Raw genomic sequence first — 14,543 nt, 5'->3', positions numbered from 1 at the left:
GTAGGAGGGAATGGTTTGAATGAGCCTCAAAGCTAGGGAAGATGGGCAGGGGGAAAGGAGCTGGAAGGACAAGTTGGGGTTGTTAGCATGAAATGAACATGAACTGAAGGAAAATAGGAAGAGTCATAGGTGAGCAGGGACTGTAGAAGCTGTCAACAGGACAACTTAGCCAAAGGCTAAATAGTGTGCCCTTTCCATTCTCTTCTTCCTTCTAAAAAACCCCACATCTCAAGATCATCCTCTGTTATCTGACTTTGAAAACTAGCCCTACCATGTTGGGTGTGGGCTGCTATTAGCTGCCATTTCCTAGTAACTTCTTCAAGGTTCCTCTTGCTTCTAAGGCAAAAAAAACCAAACAAAACAACCCAAACCCAAACCAACATAGAAACAAACGAACAAACCAAAGAGAGTAAAGAAAAAAAGTAAACAGCACTGGGGACATCTTTCAGGCCTAGTAAACAAGGTCCTGAGGGCTGGAGCCTCTGGCACCCATGCCCACTGTGCACACGCAGTGCACAAACTCACAAGGCCCCCATGCGTGCTCTGGACGCCCACGCCCCCTCCACACCGCCCTGCCACGGGCACACCCTCGGACAGACAATGAGCAGCGGGTCCGTGTCGTGGCCCCCCCACTCGGCGGCACCTCCTGGCAGCGCTCCCGCCCTGCCTGCAGCCCCGGCGCGGCTGCCCCGACGTGGGGGTCCCGCTCCGGGCGTGCGCCGCGCTTCCCCCTGTCCTTCCCGAGCGCGGGACCGGCTCGCTGGGATGCTAGGTGGGCACCAAAAAGTTAGGGACAGCGAGGGGCGGCCGGGCCGGGGGCGGCAGGGCCGCTCCACCCCGCTTTTGTTTAGCGCCGGGGAGCGGACCCTTGGCGGGGCTGAGCCGGGTGGTCGTGCCCGGGTCCGCAGCATGAGCCTGTCCCACGGCCCCGCCGTCGCCACAGGGCCGGGAGTGGGAAGGAGGAGGAGGAGGACTGAGGCGGAAGGTGTCTCTTCAGCCTCACTCTCTCCCTCCAAGGTGAGTTGCAGCGCTGCTCCGCGCTCCTTTTGTCTCGGTGCGAGGCCGCGGCGCGCCCCGGCCCCGCCCCGCCAAACTTTCGGCGGGGACCTGGGCGCCCCGACGGCCGCCCGCGGAGCCGGGGCCGGGCAGGGCGCGGGGGAGCCGCGCGTTCGGCCGGGGACGCGCCGGGGCTGCCGGCGACGCCCGGGTCGGGTGTCCCCGTGGGGGCGGCCGGAGGGCAGGTGAAGGGACCGTGGGGTGAGGGCGGTCCCCTCCTTCCCGTTTGGTTTCTTTGGGACGGATGCGATCGGCCCCATCTTTGCGCTTTACGCAACAGGTAGGGATGCCAGGAGCTGGCGGCGGCGGCGGCACGGAGCCGCGGCCAGGAGGTTTCGGGGGGCTTTTTTTGTTAAGCTCTTTGGAAAAGTGCGAAGGGGAGGGGGAGGAGAACAACAGTTTTCCGAAATTCCCCTTCAGTTGTTTATTTATGTACTTCCCGTGTCCATGAAAAAAGGGTACGTTTCGCAACTCCGGAGTTTTATATTGTTTTCTATTTATTCCCCCTCCCCCCCCCCCCCCCTCCTTTCTTTTAAAGTTATTTTTCTTTATGCCCTGCGTTTGCCCGTCTCATTCCGGCAGATCAAACTGTCCGAAAGCAGATCCCCAGAGGCTTGTCCTCACTGACAGTCGGGGGAATCCAAACAAAGAGGTGCATCTACCGGAAATAATGATTTGAGAGATGGTTCTCTCCCTTTCCACCCCCCACTCCCCCGCCTTGAATTAAATTGTTTTCTTTTCTGGGAGGTTCAGTTCGAGGGAAGTTTTGCGCCGGAGCCGGGGTCGGGGCTGAGGAGGGATGGAGCAGACGGAAAGTTGCGGTGGTGGGAGGAGGCGGGGGGCGAGGGCAGTACGGGACCCCGGCGGCGCCCGGACCGCGGGGGGAGCAGGGGCGAGGGGGACCTGCCGCCGCTGCCGGCTCTTTGTCTGCTCGGGCAACTTGAACAAAAGGAGAAACTCGGATGAACTCTCCATCTCTCCCTCGCCTCTCCCGGGTTAACTCATCTTCGGCAACTTTATCCGAAGAGATTTACTCAACTTTCTTCGAGCTCTCCCGCCGCTTAAAAGCAAAGAGCCTCGTCGTAGGCTTCTAAGGAAATCTGGTTTCACAGTTTAGAGAAAAGAGAAGGTACGTTTGGACTTGGGGTTTATTGTTCTTTCCCGGCTCTCTCGTCGCCCCCCCCCCCTCCGCCCTGCCATCCGCGCCCGGGTCTGGGAGCGCAACGGAGGCGGCTGCGGGCCAGCCCAGCCTTTCCTTTGTACTTTTGGGAGCACATGCAGGTATTTTTGGGGAGGGTAGGGCAGTCATTCCGCCCCAACTCCCGTAAAGCGGGCTGGGGGGCACTACTCGGGAGGGTCTTGCCTCCTTCTTGTGCCTGCTTTGTGTTTTTAGAGGTTTAACTTCTTTTTTTTTTTTTTTGTGGGGGAGGGAAGTGGACTCGGAAGGCTTTCTGGATCGGGCTGTGTTTTTCACAGTTGGGACAGAGAAAAGCTGAAGACAGGGTAAACTTGATGGGATTGTAGGGAGTCCTGGCGGCCCTGGCCAGGGAGTGGGGGGCTAAGTGAAGGCCGTGGGGCTGGGCAGGGCAGCGCGCAGCAGGGACAAGGTGGGGGCTCCGCCGTGTGCCAGTTTGGGTCGCGGGGGCCAAAACACCACAGAGGGTAACACATTGCTCCTGTGGGACCATCTCCCAGGGAACCAAGGTGCGCAGAAGTGCCGAGGGACAATTTTAGGAGAAGAGGGACGGACCAGAGGGAGGACTTTGTTCTTTTGAATGGATTGATCATAGGGAAGGGGAGAGTGGGAAGGGTCAGTGCAGGCTGGCCCTTCCTCGGCTGGGCTTCTCCTGCACAGTGCAAGGACTCCTTCGTCCCTTTGGAAACGCAGTAGTTGCCTTGGGTTTTGTTCATTCCTTTTGGTTCATGCTTTCTAGAGCAAGCATCACAGCTCCAGAGAACTTGTGCGCTCTTTGTACTTTTCTTAATTAACTTGATCAATTTAGTATCTTATTTCCCCATCCTCTTTTTCTGTGCTATGTAATAACTATTAATTTTTCTCTTTTTTCATCCTAGTACCCTACTTTCTTGTGTTCTCTTGTCCCAATTTCCTAATCGTCCCTCTCTATCCTTAGATCTACACATTTCAGAATTTCTGAAGTCTCTGCTTTTTCACTTTCTATTGTTACTCAATTCTCCTCCTTCCTGATCCCTTTCCACCTACTCTTCTATCTGTATGCTTGCTTGTATTTCTCATGAAAAACTCCTTTTGCCAGGATCTTTCCTTTCCTCCATGCATAGATATCCTTGTTTCTCCTGATGAGAAACAAACATAAAGCTTCTTCTTGCTTTCTTCTAAACTTATTCTTCTATGGACTGCCCTACATCCATGTTACCCAGTTATGCAGAGAGAGCTTCCAGCAATAATTCTTGTTCACCAATGTTCACTTTCTCCTTTCTTCTCGTCTTAATCTCTGTGTGCATGCATCTTCCAGTCTCTAAGAGCTTCTTCTAGTTCCTCTCCGTGGTCCTTAGTGTGGAAGTTAGTTCTTTTCTGTTTCCCCTACTCCATCTTGGCAGACCCGATGCTGTTCTTCACGTCATTGTTCCCTCCTGTGCAGAGTACTCAGACTTTTCTCTCCATTCTTCATAGTCCCCTTCCCAACCTAAGTAAAATTTGCGTTTTGTACCTCTGAAAGGATTGCACAGATGGACTACCAAAGTAGACTGACGCAGTTTTGGCTACTTTGGCTTCTTCCTGATGCCATCAGGTCCCAAATGAAGTAGCATATTTGCTGGTGGAGGTGCTGTGGGGAGGCAAGGCTAAGAGGCAGAGAAGATCACATATGTTTCCCTCAAAAGGGTTGATGAGATTTTTTTTGATACTTGGGTTTTTTTATTGACTTACTGTTTTCATTAGTTTTTAAATACCTGTTAGGGCAGTTGAAGAGCCTTTATATTACCTTTCTATTACCTTTCTTTCCTGTCATTTCAGTGCTTTCTGGAATGTAAGACTGTGCAATCTGTAGAGATATATGAAAGCCTTTTTCTTAAACCTTCTTCTGTTACACTCCAGCGCTGTGATGTTTTTAAAGCAAAATGCCATCACCAGGCTTTGAGCTTAGGATGTGTCTAAATCTGTGAAGATGTATATGTTTGAAATTATTCAGAAGAATGTAAGTTTATATTTGTATGTTAGTCCCCGAGCGGTGTGGCAGAGTTACTGTGCTGAACTAACACTTCTTCCTTGTATTTGAACAGGTCACAACATGATTGTTGGGAAAATGGGACGGTTACCAAAACGTCAGTCTGTGATGGGTGCCATATTGCATTACTCTTCGAATGGTGGAATACAGCTTGGGATTCTTCAGGGCTGCTTAACATGGTTCAAACTGGACCATACAGCTGCTTAACTGTTTGGATTCATACTAATGGTTAATGGACTCCTGGAGGAAGTGGAAGAGCCCCATGCTGAAACTTATGGATATTGTGGAACATGCTGCTGTGACCCGTTTGGATTATACTGCCATCTGACACCAAGGTTCTGCAGCTGATGAAAGGTATGCTTCTCCCCTGCTGCAAAAATACTGTGTCTCATACATCAAAATACTAAGCACAGTGTCTTTGTTTTAAACAAACTTGTTTTGTAGCCTTTTATCTTTTTTTGTTTCGCCTTGCAACTGATACCTACCAATAGTTTTGAGTGGTGTTAATCTGACAGAAATGTCATACTAATGGTTTGACAATGTTTATATCTTAAATGTAAAAGGAAAAACTGAATGTGAAAGTTTTTCTTTTTTTCATAATTAACTTACATTTTCAACGTAATGACTTCATAGAGTCTAGAAGTGCTTAGCAGCTCTAGAAAATGAGACAACTTCTAAAAAAACAAAGTTAAGGACAATTTAAGCATAGCACTTTCTGCAGTTCCGATCTTCCAAATAGCGCACTTTGTTTGAAGACGTTACTATTTTGAACTCAAGATAGCAACGTTCTATTATTTAACCTCTCTTCCTCCAAATAGTAACAGAAATCTTAAGGATGGCTTGTGTGGGGGAAAAAGAGTAAAAAAAAAGTATTAGTTATTATCAGTTAAAAATTCAAGGAATTGTTTTGTTTCATATGTTTTTAAAGTTTTGATATAAGGCTTCTTGCAGAGGGTGTTTGCATCCAGATGTCCTAGTAATGTGAAAGTCTAGTGGATGCAGTTCAGTGCTCAGTCTTCTTACTGAATGAGGTAATCAGTGTATGAAAGTGAACTGGAAACCAGCAGAGAAAACAAGTGGTTAAAGTGTTATTAATGAATAACAAATTATTCTTGAATCTAGATGGTGTGAATCCAATAGTGAGGAAATCACTGAACTCTTTAGTGAACTGTGCTAATGGCAGAGCAAATTTTAGAAGTATTTAAAATCTCATCCTTTTATACCTGTTCTGTGCACTTCTTCATTATAGCTGAAAATGAGTGACCTGAAAATGAGTGACATGAAAATAGTCGGTTTTGCTGCATGTTTCGGCTCAACTGATTGGTTTCAGCCTAAACCATATGTAGGGCAGACAAGTATTCATAATCTTAAGAAAAGTGCTGAGCTGGCTGGCCTACTTTAGAGCAAAACAGAAATCTGAACGAATAATCACTTGTGATCCTTTCCCGTTGTAAACAGAGATACAAGAAGCGAGACAGTTCTAATTTCCTGGTTCGGACTGTGTTTTAATAAAGACCTACTCTTAATTGTCTCGATTATTGCGGGTAAGCTTTTTGTTGTGTACTGGATGCAATTAATGTACATTTAGATTTATGGTCTTAATATTGTTCTGCAGTTATACTATTTTTGAACTTTGCATGAGTGAAGCCAGCCATATGAAAGTCTTTAATTTGAAGCCTCAGAAATAGAAAGTCTTGGGCTGTTTGTGGAAAGAGAAAGCAAAGAATAATAAATGGATTGTGTGGATAAAAATATTTAGAGCTGCTATCTAGTGTCATCTTGGAAAAGAAGCCCAGTTATTATGTTCCTGTATTTAAAGAAAACTAAAACTGCAATCCTTTTTGGTTTCTGTGAATATTTTATTCTAGTTGAGTTTCTTCTCAGGTTCTTGCCACTCTTTAGGAAAACTAAATTGAACATAGAGGTACACTTCATTTATCTGCATGGAAGCTATTAATATTTGCCAACACTGAAAACTGAGGGAAATTTTTACTTATAATTAATAAGATATAGAAACTACTCCTTAGCTTAATCTGAGAGTTTGTGTAGATTGAATTTCATCATCGCCATAAGATTCTGGATACAGTAGGCAAATTATTAGATGTATTTGCACTTGTTTATACTTGGAACATTTCAAACATTAATAACTTAGTGACAAACTTAAGCTTTTCAACTTATCTGTCATCAAGTTTCTTTGGATTATTTCCCATAAAATGCAAAGAATCATTCTCCTATTTGGAGATGAGATCTGCAGAGAGAGGACAAGCAGGGCCGGATAGAAAGTGTTCAGTATGTAAGATCCCAACTGGCATCTGTGCTGTGCTGGCAGGAGATGAGACCCTTTTGGGTCTTGCAAAGAGATAGGGAAATGCTTTCTGGGGGCCCTGGCTGGAGTGTTCCTGTACCTTTCTCCTGGGAGCAGTCCCAGCAAAGGGGCCAGGTGGAGCAGGGGTTGAGTGGAGGCTGAGAATTGTGAGAAGGAGCAGCACTTGGGCCCTGGGAGGGGTGATGGGGACCACCTGCCTTACTTGGGGTGGGAAGGAGCCTTGCTGCTCTCAGAGGGCCTGGCTGTGAGGAGCTGCTGCTTGAGAGAAGGGTTTTAGGTATGGGAACCTGAAGTGTGGGAACGAGATTGTTTCTGTGATTTGTCTTTGGTTGCAGTTTGTCAGTTGCTTGCTTTGCTTGTGACAGTCCTGGAAGGTGATTGAAATCCTTGCAGGTGTCTGAGGTAGCGTGTTTTTGGCGGGGGGGGGGAGGGGATGGAGTTCTGAACTGCCCCTCACAAGCCTACCCTGCAATTGTAATCTGGTAGCAGAATTTACACCTAAAACAGATGAAACCAAATCCAGACAGTTTGAACAGTGATTTGTCTTTTGAACTGTGCTCTCAGTTAAGAAAGTCTTCTAGCCAATGTACTTGGTTGTTTGAGAAAGTGTTTTGCTCTGTGTAACTGAGGTGAGAGTAAACATGAGGGTCTTTCAGGCCAACCCAGCCCGAATGTGGAAGAGATTTAACAGGCTGCAAGGAGTGCAGATTTTACAGTGTGGTGTGTGTGGGCAGGTGAATTGCATTGTTGGAGTTGTGCTTTGTGAAGAATGTGCTGAGGAGAACAGGGCAGGTTTTGTTAGTGCCGGATTTTTAGGTGGAAGAGGAGACAGTATATGGAGTAACTTCCTATCCATTAACATCTAGGAAGGTGGAAAGGAAAATGTGATAAGGACTTTGTTTCTTTGACTGTTCCCTCCCTTTGGTTGAAGTGTTTCTCTGGATGCATGAACTCCAGAATTCCCAAGTGAAGTACAAAGTTCTGTAGGCCCATGAGTGCCCCACTCTGGGGGGTTCCTGATACAAAATGAAGATAGGGATGCTCTTCTGAGGGTCTGCTGCCTTTTACCCCTTCTGTGAGAGGCCCCACTCCTGGCAATGAAGGACAAAAAAGGCATCTTCTCTGGAGGCTTCACCAGAGTGTCCTCCTCAGGATTTAGAGGCACAGTTTGATTCTTGAGTAAAATTTTGGACATAGGATTGTTAGTCTCTGAAAGGGTTCCCAAGCAGTCCAAAGAGTATTGGGTATCTATGAGGAGACTGGCAAGGTAAATAGTCATTTCAGGATCTTCACTGAGAAAGCAAGATGAAAGCAGTAGGTCAGAGCAAGTTACTAGAATGGAGTTGTCTCTGTGTCTTTGGTTCCATAGAAAATGCTGTTGATAATTTTGTCTGGTTTTTTTTTCCTCCTTATTTTGCTCAAGGCTGGTTGAATCTCATGTGTGGAATTATATAGCTTACTATAGTAGAAATCATAATTGCAAATACGATATTTTCTTTTTTTTTTATTTTTCTGCTTTCACTGGTTTGTCACCTTATTATGCAACTTGAGGTACAGTATTCTTACAGAATCAATATAACCATTGCAGTATGTTTCTTTTCTTGTCAGAGCAAATTTTTATGAGAGGTACAAGAAAGTCAACCAAGGCTGGAAAGATAGAACTTCCACTTGAAATCTGGGTGTGGGTTTACACAAACCACAATCCCCCACACCTTATATTACAATTATGATTGAGAAATAACTGCATGAAAACAAAGCTTCCAACATGTGACCTGCTTTTTCTGTAAAGTGCTCTCAGTTATGTCAGGATGAAAGCATATGGTGTCTGGAACAGTTTTCTGTTTCTTGATTGGATTTTTTATGTAGCAGGAAGCTTTCCAACTCACTAATGGATTCTATTTTTATTCTTTTTTTTTTTTGCTTGCATTGTCATAACATGAAATTTATCACAAACTATTTGTGAAGCCTGAGGTAGGGTGATACTGTGCTTGATACCTTGACCTTTCCTTGATTGAAATGCATAGATGTGTTTGGGTTTGGTAGGGGGAAATGGATAACCTGGGGGGGCTTAGAATATTTTAACACAAAATTAGTTCTGGCCTTCGAGGACAGGGACAGTACTTCCCCCAAAAGGTTATGAGACTATTACAAGTGTGGATTCTGTATTTAAATCCATGAATATTGTTAGTGAGAACAAATTGTGTTTGATTCTGTATAAAGAAGAAAAAAGAGAAAAATCTCCTACCTAGTCCAGATGTGTCTGCTACTGCTAAAAATAGAAAAATGATTTCATTTCTTTATACTTGTAACCCAAGTCCTTCTATTTAAGAACAATGTTGCAACTCTATGAAATAAACTGCATTTTGATACATCTTAGAGGTTCCAGTATAAATTTTTCTGTGTGTGGTTGGTTGTTTTTGTCTTTTTTTTTAAATTGTTTTCAAAGCCTTAAGTCCCACCACGGGGCGATGAGTGTGGTGTTGCTCTGGATGCCAGCATTACTTCCCTGTCAGAGATAAGAGAGAGCACTGAAGTAGAACCATGAATGTTTTAATGGAATTTCTTGCAAGCGTGGGAGGCAGGTGGCATGGAACGAGGAGGCATGTGATTGCCATAAAAATTAATAAGTGGGCAGTGGGAGTGGGGATTCTGGGCTAATAAGGATGGTGTCTGGCTTGGTTGTGAGCCAGTGATGATTGGTGAGGAAAGGAAGTGGTGAGATAATTTTGAAAATAAGGGCTAGTTGCTAGTGATGGATGGGATAGAGAAAAAAGAGGGGGATTTTGTGGGAATGGAGGAGAAGCTGTTTGTCATAATTTATGTGTCAGGATGCCTGTGCCATCAGAGCATTTCTAATAGGAAAATTGAGTGAAATCTTTAAATGGCTGTGGCATAAGTTATAAATATCTCAGGCATCAGTAGTATTGGCTTCTTTTTGGTGTATGATAAAATTGTGCTGTTTAATGCTGTGGAAGGAAACAAAGTTAACTTTAACTTTGCACATTTTGCATTAAATTACTCCCCAAATAAGTGCAGTCTTCAATTGAGTATACAACTTACTGTCTTCTGTTTCTCTTTGCAACAGTGTTCAAGGCAAAGATTAATTTAGGTAAGTGATTCAGGAGTTGCGCGTGTTGGTTTCAGATGATCTCAGAGGTGAGACTTGGTGCAGCTGCTCATTTAGTTATCTCTCAGAATTTGAAAATGGGTTTTTGGTTGGTACCAGTGTTGGTCTGTGCATATCCTCTGAAAATAATGAAATTTGTGATGGCTCCAGAGTACCTAAGAAGGTACCCTAGATTATGCAGCAAAAGCTGAGGTGTTTTTAAGCAACTTGATGCTTTTGGTGCAGGCTGGTGTGGTGCTATGCAGGGTATTAAATGAGGCCTGTAAGCTGCTTTGTGTAATTGTGCTACTGCACTTCATCTGTCAATTGTTGCTTCTCTGCTGGGCTTGGCTATGATGTGGCTTCAGCTCTGCTGGTGCTGGAGCTGATCTGAGCTGGTGGTAGCTCAGGGGGCTTTTCCTTGGGTTCCCCTGGGCGTGTGTGTGAGCATGAACTCAATTGTGCTTTGTGGAGAGGCTGTTGTTTCAAGGCTTTGGGCTTCAAGCGCTGAAAGAGATGCTCTCTTGTCCTTACAAAAGCTGCTTTGCCTTTTTGTTAAAAACATGGATGAGATAGCACACCTTTCATCATCTCTCTCTGGGGCTTAATTTTGCTGTATTCAAAGTTTTATGATGCCATGTAGCCAGTAGCTTTATTCATTTGAGCTCCTGGACTGGACTTGTGTATCATCTATAGGCATGGCTCCGCACTGAAAATCAGACACTGGAAAGAAGGGTGGTTCAGGTTCACAACTTTGTGTTTTCAGTGCCTGGGGATTTTAAAATTTATTTATCAAAAGATATTTATGAAAAAGAAGGAATGAAAGAAATGTAATTCTAAACCCAAAAGCTTGTTCTTTATCGCGCGGTTGCCTCTCAGCTTCAGTATTTGTATACATTATCTTTTTTGCCTTAAATCTATGTGTTATGTGGCTTTACAGCTTTCCTTTTGCATACGGTTAAAATCTGTGTCCAAGATCCTGGCAGGGTTTGATACACAGCCCCTGCAGGAATTCCAGTGCTTGGGCAGTGCAGGAAGGGGTCTATAGCCTGGTGTATGTTCCTGACAGCAGTTCACCTAGTAATAGGACTGAAAAGGAAGTTTTAAGGGCAGCTGTTGACCTCAGTGGTGATACTGATGACTGAAGTTTTTGGAAAAGCAAGTCAGACACCAGAGCACCCGTGTGTGTATATACACATACATTATGTGTTTATATTTTAGATACAGACATATATAGGCACATACACATGCATACCATGGAGTGCAAAACCAAAGGTGTGCCTGAGGCAGCTTCAGGAAGGAGACAAGTGATTTTTTTCCTTTCTGTTTGGAGCGGTGTCTTGTTCTTTCCCAGACCTTGCTTCTTGTTGTCTTTCATTGGTTGTCTTCAATGCTGTCTTCTCTCTTTGTTTTGGAGTTTAGATACTCAAAATGAAACATGTGTCCTATTCCAATTTAACAGTTTGTTTCTTAAAATACATCCATCCTGTGTGCATATTCTGATGAGTTAAGAAACATATAATGGGAAAGTGTCTGTAGCGATCAGGCAAATACTGAAAGAATTCATTGTAATCAGCTGTGAAACACTTTCAGTCTCAGGCACACTGCTACTCCTCCCCTCCACCCCTCCACAAGGCACCACTGAAGAGCAACAAGGCATAGATGAAATGTACCTTTGACAAGCACTTAAAAAAATTAGTTTCTTCAACTGGTAATCAATACGGCTTAATTTTTGATGTATGTATAATGTGTGTATATATATATATGTACCCACCATGTATGTTGGTATTTGTGGAATTCATTGCTTTAAATTATGCATAGTGTAATACTTGAAATGGCTAGAGGTGATTTTTAATTTTTTTTTTAATGTCTTCAGTAGTAATTGCTTTGAGTGCTATCAAAACTATGTGTGGAATGTTGCTTGTGGACTTCATGCAGGGTAGATGTATTAGTGGATCTCTGTTTGAGACAAGTGAAATGATGTTTGCAAAGGAAGACCAGAACCATTCCCAGATTGATTTCTTTGCATTTGCAAATGCAAAGAAATCAATCTGCCACTTTGACCTTGGGTTGCATGTTGCAGTTGAAATAGGTTTTTTCCCCTGAACACTGTTTCAAAAGGCAGTAAGTTAAGATATGACAGTTCAGAGAGAGTAAGACAGTAGAGAGGCAGAATAAGAATTCATTCTTTTGTTGAGATTGTTGCTCAGGTTTATACATCTTGGGCATTTTCTTATAGTGTTGGTGAAGTCCTGTGAAGCATAGTTGGGCTGTCCGATGACTTTGTAGGAGAGCATATTGTAGATGTTGAAAAATGTCATTATTAAAAATAAGGATTTGCACACGTGCTGTAGTCTGGTAGATTGTTCCTGAAAACGAAGTGGAGGGGAGCTCTCTGGTTTGTTGCTCTGCTGTATCAGAAATGATGTATCCGAGTGATGGTTGCTGGATTAAAGCAGTGTATACTATAGGCTTCTGGTTTCTTAGTGTGAACAGGAGCCAGAACCCCAGGAGCTTCCAGGAGCCATTTTGTATCTAACATGTTCCCGTGTGGTATCTACCCTGTGTAGTGGTTTATGTCAATGATTTGTGTAACAGGAGCAGGGTGTCTTTATTCTTAATTTTTTTCCTGAATGCTCCCAGGCTGAAGAGAGATATGAAGAAGACCCGTTTTTTTCAGGTCAGTGCCTGGATTAACTTCTTGGCAAAAACTTGTTATGGATCATATACTGCCATCACTGCAAAACAGAGTAAGTCAGGCAGGGTATCTCTAGTTCTGTTTAGGTAAGATCAGTTTCTTCTATGCAAAACAAAGAGAGAATATCTGTGGAGAGGCGGGGGTTGAATGTAATATAATAACCACTTGCCAGAGAGCTACTTGATAGTAGTTAGCTTCTGGGGGAGTTACAGCCACTTAGTGTGTCTCTAAAGAGAACCAGGGTGTGCTCACCGGAAGGATATTGGTGTATCTGTCGGACAACATATATCTTTTTGGTGAGTTTTTTGCTTAATCTACCTATTGTAAAAATAGGTGTTAAAATATGAGAGATATGGACTCTAAAGAATATTGCCATAAACAGTTGATGTAGGGTGTAAGCATTTGGGTGTAGGGTCATACTTGCTGTATAGCAGAGCTGGCAAAATCTATAGGCATTACTGGCTGAAGGGGAACAAACAATTCAATAAGCATAATAGAGTATTCAATGTCTCTTACAGTTTTTGTAAGGTTTGTGTTCTGTCTTGGCTCTTCAATTCTTAGATTTAGAATTGCTGTGCTAGCTTCACATGCCTTATTATTTTATGTTGAAATAAATAGAAATTGTATTTAAAAAAAAGCAGCAAAATAATTCTGAACCAGTTGATTTTAAAAGAAAATCTTATACTTCAAGGGCCAGCATCTTTTGTTTGGGGAAAATTATCAGTATAGAAGCTCTCTGTATCTTTAACTGAAATGGTTTCTAGTTTATGCTTGATTCTTCTGCTAGGTTAATGTTAATTAGTTTAACATATCACTCATAAAAGATGTCATAGTTGAGTCATTGTGTAGGTAACAAATCTTGCACTGGCTAGCAATGAAGAAATATTACCTCTATTAAAACCCACACTTAAACCGTGGAGTCAGTAAGAGCTCATGACATTTTGCAGTTATCCAGCTTAATGCATTTTAATGCCTTCGGTGGTGTGAGATTTTTCCTTGGGAGGCTGTGTGGGGGATAAGCAAGTGAGGTAGAGCCTTCAAATTATGCAGTCAGGATAAAGTGTAGCCTGTGCCAAGTGAGAAACCCAGCAGAAATGCTGGCTCAGGCTGGGGTTGGGGCCCGGATTCTGTAATACCAATTTAACCTTAAAAACCCCACAACTGGCCAGTGTTGGGTTACCCAAAGAAAGCATACATCAACAGTGGTAAAAAAGGTCAAATCTGCTTATATTTAGAGCTCAAGTAATTAGATATTAACAACACATTTAAGTATGCATGCTTGTAATTACCTAGGTAGTTTCATCCATTTGTGCCCTGAGAGAAGCATTAGAACTGGGCCTGTGGTGGAAAGCAAATTTCAGTCGTGATTATGGAGTGGTTAATGAGACACTATAATCCTTTATTTCAAAATAATCCCCCAGCCTCTTGGAGGAGGTGATTCTGTGGTGCTGCCAACACAGCAGTGAGCCTGCACTGAGTCCTGTCATCCTCCTCAGCTGGTACAGGTATTCCAGGATATGGGATGGGCAAAGCAAATTAGTCTGATCAAACCTCTAGCCAAAAGCTGCTGCCCATATTTCTTTGTTTGTCTAAACCATCAGCATCTGAATGGCAATAAGCAATTGAGTAAGTATTTGAGGATGTTGTTGCTTCCTCTGCCTGAGGAAGCCTGGGTGAGGAGAAGGTGTTAGATCTTGAAGGTTGGTGGAGTTTGACTGGAACAGCACGGGCAGGCATGGTCAAGAGCTTTGCATCCGAAATACTAATGTAAAAAAGTTTAAAGCTTTACGACCTTGCTAAAGGCCGTAAGCACTTACATGGCACAGGAGCAAGGCCAGTCACTCCAGTATGTGGCAGGGAATGCCTGAAACTTTGGAGGGCAGCTCCAAATTAGTGAACCAGATGTGTTTTCTTGCAAACTGCGTTTGTTTCCCTGTGCAGCAGATCCTGTAGCTTTGTGGCCAGGTAAACATGGTGAGGTTGATCAGAGAAAAGAGGGTTACTGCTACTTGTGAAAGTAAACAGCTAGCATGTTCTAGCATCTCACAGTCTGAACATCAACATAAACTAGGTTATCGCTTTAATATTTTCAGGTGTCCTGCTAAGTTCGGTGTTTCAGATCTGAGAAATGGCTGCTTTGCAGCAGGTGGAGCT

At 43.8% G+C, this 14,543-nt stretch overlaps 1 protein-coding gene across 6 annotated transcripts in view; it reads left to right on the top strand.

Annotated features, from left to right (window-relative positions):
• Positions 1–947: 947 nt before the first annotated feature.
• Positions 948–14,543, top strand: part of LOC125327872 — a 294,758-nt gene continuing 281,162 nt past the window's right edge. For 4 of the 6 annotated variants that reach the window (XR_007204428.1, XR_007204427.1, XR_007204425.1 and 1 more), the window contains exons 1-2: positions 1,965–2,185; positions 4,315–4,613. The gene's annotated coding sequence lies outside the window, so the exon portion shown is untranslated. Of the gene's footprint in view, positions 1,018–1,172; positions 1,337–1,964; positions 2,186–4,314; positions 4,614–14,543 lie in introns of those variants that run through there. The other 2 variants (XR_007204430.1, XR_007204429.1) reach the window with 2 other exon arrangements.

This window comes from Corvus hawaiiensis, chromosome 1 (assembly GCF_020740725.1).
Source record: "Corvus hawaiiensis isolate bCorHaw1 chromosome 1, bCorHaw1.pri.cur, whole genome shotgun sequence".
In the NCBI taxonomy this organism is placed as follows: Eukaryota; Metazoa; Chordata; class Aves; order Passeriformes; family Corvidae; genus Corvus; species Corvus hawaiiensis.
This window is presented reverse-complemented; position numbering and strand designations above follow the sequence as displayed.